This window comes from Crinia signifera, chromosome 2, assembly GCF_055691185.1.
Source record: "Crinia signifera chromosome 2, ASM5569118v1, whole genome shotgun sequence".
Classification (NCBI taxonomy): domain Eukaryota; kingdom Metazoa; phylum Chordata; class Amphibia; order Anura; family Myobatrachidae; genus Crinia; species Crinia signifera.
The window spans coordinates 396,488,674-396,496,050 of NC_139218.1; the positions used below are offsets into that span (position 1 = coordinate 396,488,674).

Genomic DNA, 7,377 nt, shown 5'->3' on the forward strand with positions numbered 1-7,377 from the left:
AAATGAAGCCAGATGCCGTCTGTGAGACTGCTCTGGCTTCACTGTGACTGACAGTGACGTCCTATTGGTATTAAACTGTATGCATAAAAACATCATTCTGAGGTCCGCTACATTTGTATCATAAGTTAAATTGAGAGTAAGGTAAAAATCCCAGGACATGAGGGGGGGGGGGGGATCGCATGGTGACGAACAGCGCCACAGCAGTTATGTCCTTTGGGTCAAATCAATGTCCTCTTACAATTACAATGGACCTTCTAACCTGATACTGGCTTTGATTTGCTTTTGCAGTCACTTAGGACAGCTATGGATGAAGTTTATTCCTTTAAGCCACATGTTTGTTTTCTGCAAATGGTGAATGACTTTTATCTTTAGGGCGTGTGTCCGGACCCCGTATATCAGGGGATTGAGAAGCGGTGGGAAAACAGCAGGGGTAATAGAGAGGAGAACATGGACCATAATGGGAAGGTCAACACTGCTCACTCTGTACCTGATGACAACAAAAAAAACTCCCAACAAAAACACAGAAAAATTGAGTAAATGGGTGACCAAGGTGTGGGCGGCTTTCTGACGGGACTCTTTGGAGACTCTCAGGCAGACAGCAAATATCTGCAGGTAGGAGAAGACAGTGACTGAGATGGTGACAATCAGGTAGAAGGAAACCCCAGCAGCCGTATAGAGCTTACTGAGAGAAGAGTCCAAGCAGGACAGAATAACGAGGGACATGTTATCACAGTATATATTATTTATCTTATTACCACACAGAGGAAGAGCCCCAGTCAGGAGAAGAGCTACAAGTAGGGTTATAAAGGAAATGATGCAACATCCAACGATGAGCGTTAGAACCTTCTTGTTGGTCATCAGTGTGACATAGTGCAATGGGTGACAGACGGCCAGGTACCGGTCATACGCCATGAGGGTAAACGTGCTCATTTAAAAAAATGCAAAGAGTGAAAACACACAGAGTCTGCGTCATACATCCACCATAGGAGATGGTCTTCGATGAGGAGATCAGGTCAACTATCAGCTTCGGCAACACGGTGGAACTCCCGAACATTCCATTGAAGATCAACTTACATATGAGGATGTACATGGGCTCGTGTAGACTTGACTCGGTCATAACCACAGATACAATAGTAATACTCAAAAGCATAACAAATAAATATATAATAGAAATAAAGGCACAATACAGCAACTGGAATCGTCCCATCTCCATAAGACCCAGGAGAACCAGGCGGGTGCTGACATTGAACAACTGGTCCATCTTTGCTTTTTTTTTTAAATGAAATTAGGGTTTCCTTGAGACTTTATATATATATATCTCTATATATAGGATCCTGTAGGACAAGAAGACAAAGCAAATGTTTGTTTGATCTCAAACCCAGTCCCACAGCTCTGGTTGGAGAATAACATACCGTATGGAATGGAAGTAATTTCCCCCCTGTGGTTGGACGCCATAAGAGGTTCGTGACCTCCTGAAGTTGGGGGGAATATTTGGGGCAGTTTTCAGGACTGAGGTCTTGTGCAAGAAGGTTCTGCAACTTTGGACAATGTTAATAATTATGGGGGCGATTCAGGCCTGTTTGCACGGGTCCGAATTCATCCCTGATGGTGGGGAACTGCACGTGCTCAAAAATGTACATGTGAAACCCTCACAGCGTTTCTGCACATTCTAAATTCGCTCTGGTGCTCGCTGTCCGAGTGACAGGCAGGGCACGGTCGGTGGGGTTCGCCCAGCATTTCCTGGGCATGCCAACAGTTGGCGCACCCATAGAAATGCTGAGAGGGCCCCTGCAAATTGGGGGTGCAGCCATCATAGCCAGCGGCAGCCCCCTCCTACCATAAAGTAGGAGCCGCTACACCCCTACACAGGCACCTCTTACTGACACAGATGGCATTTACTGACACAGACACGGCTAACTGATACATACACACCTACACAGGCACCTCTAACTGACACAGATGGCATTTACTGACACAGACACTGCTAACTGATACATACACCGCTACACAGGCACCTCTTACTGACACAGATGACATTTACTGACACAGACACTGCTAACTGATACATACACACCTACACAGGCACCTCTTACTGACACAGATGGCATTTACTGACACGGACACTGCTAACTGATACATACACACCTATACAGGCACCTCTTACTGACACAGATGGCATTTACTGACACAGACACTGCTAACTGATACATACACCCCTACACAGGCACCTCTTACTGACACAGATGGCATTTACTGACACAGACACTGCTAACTGATACATACACCCCTACACAGGCACCTCTTACTGACACAGATGGCATTTACTGATACAGACACTGCTAACTGATACATACACACCTACACAGGCACCTCTTACTGACACAGATGGCATTTACTGACACAGACACTGCTAACTGATACATACACCCCTACACAGGCACCTCTTACTGACACAGATGGCATTTACTGACACAGACACTGCTAACTGATACATACACACCTACACAGGCACCTCTTACTGACACAGATGGCATTTACTGACACAGACACTGCTAACTGATACATACACCCCAACACAGGCACCTCTTACTGACACAGATGGCATTTACTGACACAGACACTGCTAACTGATACATACACCCCTACACAGGCACCTCTAACTGACACAGATGGCATTTACTGACACAGACACTGCTAACTGATACATACACCCCTACACAGGCACCTCTTACTGACACAGATGGCATTTACTGACACAGACACTGCTAACTGATACATACACCCCTACACAGGCACCTCTTACTGACATATATGGCATTTACTGACACAGACACTGCTAACTGATACATAAACCCCTACACAGGCACCTCTTACTGACACAGATGGCATTTACTGACACAGACACTGCTAACTGATACATACACCCCTACACAGTCACCTCTTACTGACACAGATGGCATTTACTGACACAGACACTGCTATCTGATACATACACCCCTACACAGGCACCTCTTACTGACACATATGGCATTTACTGACACAGACACTGCTAACTGATACATAAACCCCTACACAGGCACCTCTTACTGACATATATGGCATTTACTGACACAGACACTGCTAACTGATACATAAACCCCTACACAGGCACCTCTTACTGACACAGATGGCATTTACTGACACAGACACTGCTAACTGATACATACACCCCTACACAGTCACCTCTTACTGACACAGATGGCATTTACTGACACAGACACTGCTATCTGATACATACACCCCTACACAGGCACCTCTTACTGACACATATGGCATTTACTGACACAGACACTGCTAACTGATACATAAACCCCTACACAGGCACCTCTTACTGACACAGATGGCATTTACTGACACAGACACTGCTAACTGATACATACACACCTACACAGGCACCTCTTACTGACACAGATGACATTTACTGACACAGACACTGCTAACTGATACATACACCCCTACACAGGCACCTCTTACTGACACAGATGGCATTTACTGACACAGACACTGCTAACTGATACATACACACCTACACAGGCACCTCTAACTGACACAGATGGCATTTACTGACACAGACACTGCTAACTGATACATACACCCCTACACAGGCACCTCTTACTGACACAGATGGCATTTACTGACACAGACACTGCTAACTGATACATACACCCCTACACAGGCACCTCTTACTGACACAGATGGCATTTACTGACATAGACACTGCTAACTGATACATACACACCTACACAGGCACCTTACTGACACTGAGGCAAGTGGTGTGTGATGGGTAGCAGGGGGTAAAGAGTGTGGTGGCTGAGGCAGGGGTGTGTGAGGGGTAGCAGGGGACACATAGTGGGGTGGCTGAGGCAGGGGGATGTGTGATGGGGAGCAGGGGGCATACAATGGGGTGGCTGAGGCAGGGGTGTGTGATGGGGAGCAGGGGGTATACAATGGGGTGGCTGAGGCAGGGGAGTGTGATGGGGAGCAGGGGGCACATAGTGGGGTGGCTGAGGCAGGGGGTTTGTGATGGGGAGCAGGGGGCATATAGTGGGGTGGCTGAGGCAGGGGTGTGTGATGGGGAGCAGGGGGCACATAGTGGGGTGGCAGGGGGTGTGTGATGGGGAGCAGGGGGTATAGAGTGGGGTGGCTGAGGCAGGGGGTGTGTGATGGGAGCAGGGGGTATATAGTGGGGTGGCTGAGGCAGGGGGTTTGTGATGGGGAGCAGGGGGCATATAGTGGGGTGGCTGAGGCAGGGGTGTGTGATGGGGAGCAGGGGGCACATAGTGGGGTGGCTGAGGCAGGGGGTGTGTGATGGGGAGCAGGGGGTATAGAGTGGGGTGGCTGAGGCAGGTGGTGTGTGATGGGGAGCAGGGGGTATAGAGTGGAGTGGCTGAGGCAGGTGTGTGTGATGGGGAGCAGGGGGTATAGAGTGGGTGGCTGAGGCAGGGTGTGTGGTATGGTTAGCAGGGGGCATATAGTTAAGTGGCTGAGGCAGGTGGTGTGTGATGGGTAGCAGGGGGTACATAGTGGGGTGACTGAGGCAGGGTGTGTGTGATGGGTAGCAGGGGGTATATAGTGGAGTGGCTGAGGAAGGGGGTGTGTGATGGGTAGCAGGGGGTATAGAGTGGGGTGGCTGAGGCAGGGGGTGTGTGATGGGGAGCAGGGGGTATATAGTGGGGTGGCTGAGGCAGGTGGTGTGTGATGGGGAGCAGGGGGTATATAGTGGGGTGGCTGAGGCAGGGTGTGTGTGATTGGGAGCAGGGGGCACATAGTGGGGTGGCTGAGGCAGGGGAGTGTGATGGGGAGCAGGGGGCATATAGTGGGGTGGCTGAGGCAGGGGGTGTGTGATGGGGAGCAGGGGGTATAGAGTGGGGTGGCTGAGGCAGGGGGTATGTGATGGGGAGCAGGAGGCATATAGTGGGGTGGCTGAGGCAGGGGGTGTGTGATGGGAGCAGGGGGTATATAGTGGGGTGGCTGAGGCAGGGGGTGTGTGATGGGGAGCAGGGGGTATAGAGTGGGGTGGCTGAGGCAGGGGGTATGTGATGGGGAGCAGGAGGCATATAGTGGGGTGGCTGAGGCAGGGGGTGTGTGATGGGAGCAGGGGGTATATAGTGGGGTGGCTGAGGCAGGGGGTGTGTGATGGGGAGCAGGGGGCACATAGTGGGGTGGCTGAGGCAGGGGAGTGTGATGGGGAGCAGGGGGCACATAGTGGGGTGGCTGAGGCAGGGGTGTGTGATGGGGAGCAGGGGGTATATAGTGGGGTGGCTGAGGCAGGGGGTTTGTGATGGGGAGCAGGGGGCATATAGTGGGGTGGCTGAGGCAGGGGTGTGTGATGGGGAGCAGGGGGCACATAGTGGGGTGGCAGGGGGTGTGTGATGGGGAGCAGGGGGTATAGAGTGGGGTGGCTGAGGCAGGGGGTGTGTGATGGGAGCAGGGGGTATATAGTGGGGTGGCTGAGGCAGGGGGTTTGTGATGGGGAGCAGGGGGTATATAGTAGGGTGGCTGAGGCAGGGGGTGTGTGATGGGGAGCAGGGGGCATATAGTGGGGTGGCTGAGGCAGGGGTGTGTGATGGGGAGCAGGGGGCACATAGTGGGGTGGCTGAGGCAGGGGGTGTGTGATGGGGAGCAGGGGGTATAGAGTGGGGTGGCTGAGGCAGGTGGTGTGTGATGGGGAGCAGGGGGTATAGAGTGGGGTGGCTGAGGCAGGTGTGTGTGATGGGGAGCAGGGGGTATAGAGTGGGGTGGCTGAGGCAGGTGTGTGTGATGGGGAGCAGGGGGTATATAGTGGGGTGGCTGAGGCAGGTGGTGTGTGATGGGGAGCAGGGGGCACATAGTGGGGTGGCTGAGGCAGGTGGTGTGTGATGGGTAGCAGGGGGCACATAGTGGGGTGGCTGAGGCAGGGGGTGTGTGATGGGGAGCAGGGGGTATAGAGTGGGGTGGCTGAGGCAGGTGTGTGTGATGGGGAGCAGGGGGTATAGAGTGGGGTGGCTGAGGCAGTGGGTGTGTGATGTGGAGCAGGGGGTATATAGTGGGGTGGCTGAGGCAGGGGAGTGTGATGGGGAGCAGGGGGCACATAGTGGGGTGGCTGAGGCAGGGGGTTTGTGATGGGGAGCAGGGGGCATATAGTGGGGTGGCTGAGGCAGGGGTGTGTGATGGGGAGCAGGGGGCACATAGTGGGGTGGCAGGGGGTGTGTGATGGGGAGCAGGGGGTATAGAGTGGGGTGGCTGAGGCAGGGGGTGTGTGATGGGAGCAGGGGGTATATAGTGGGGTGGCTGAGGCAGGGGGTTTGTGATGGGGAGCAGGGGGCATATAGTGGGGTGGCTGAGGCAGGGGTGTGTGATGGGGAGCAGGGGGCATATAGTGGGGTGGCTGAGGCAGGGGTGTGTGATGGGGAGCAGGGGGTATAGAGTGGGGTGGCTGAGGCAGGTGGTGTGTGATGGGGAGCAGGGGGTATAGAGTGGGGTGGCTGAGGCAGGGGGTGTGTGATGGGAGCAAGGGGCATATAGTGGGGTGGCTGAGGCAGGGGGTGTGTGATGGGGAGCAGGGGGTATATAGTGGGGTGGCTGAGGCAGGGGGTGTGTGATGGGGAGCAGGGGGCACATAGTGTGGTGGCTGAGGCAGGGTGTGTGTGATGGGTAGCAGGGGGTATATAGTGTAGTGGCTGAGGCAGGGTGTGTGTGATGGGTAGCAGGGGGCACATAGTGGGGTGGCTGAGGCAGGGGGTTTGTGATGGGGAGCAGGGGGCATATAGTGGGGTGGCTGAGGCAGGGGTGTGTGATGGGGAGCAGGGGGCACATAGTGGGGTGGCAGGGGGTGTGTGATGGGGAGCAGGGGGTATAGAGTGGGGTGGCTGAGGCAGGGGGTGTGTGATGGGAGCAGGGGGTATATAGTGGGGTGGCTGAGGCAGGGGGTTTGTGATGGGGAGCAGGGGGCATATAGTGGGGTGGCTGAGGCAGGGGTGTGTGATGGGGAGCAGGGGGCACATAGTGGGGTGGCTGAGGCAGGGGGTGTGTGATGGGGAGCAGGGGGTATAGAGTGGGGTGGCTGAGGCAGGTGGTGTGTGATGGGGAGCAGGGGGTATAGAGTGGGGTGGCTGAGGCAGGTGTGTGTGATGGGGAGCAGGGGGTATAGAGTGGGGTGGCAGAGGCAGGGGGTGTGTGATGGGGAGCAGGGGGTATATAGTGGGGTGGCTGAGGCAGGGGGCACACAGTGGGGTGGCTGAGGCAGGGTGTGTGTGATTGGGAGCAGGGGGCACATAGTGGGGTGGCTGAGGCAGGGGGTGTGTGATGGGGAGCAGGGGGTATATAGTGGGGTGGCTGAGGCAGGTGGTGTGTGATGGG

The 7,377-nt window shown here is 54.2% G+C and overlaps 1 pseudogene; it reads right to left on the bottom strand.

Annotated features, from left to right (window-relative positions):
* Positions 1–288: 288 nt before the first annotated feature.
* Positions 289–1,264, bottom strand: LOC146058596 (olfactory receptor 6Y1-like; annotated as a pseudogene).
* Between the last annotated feature and the right edge of the window lie 6,113 nt (positions 1,265–7,377).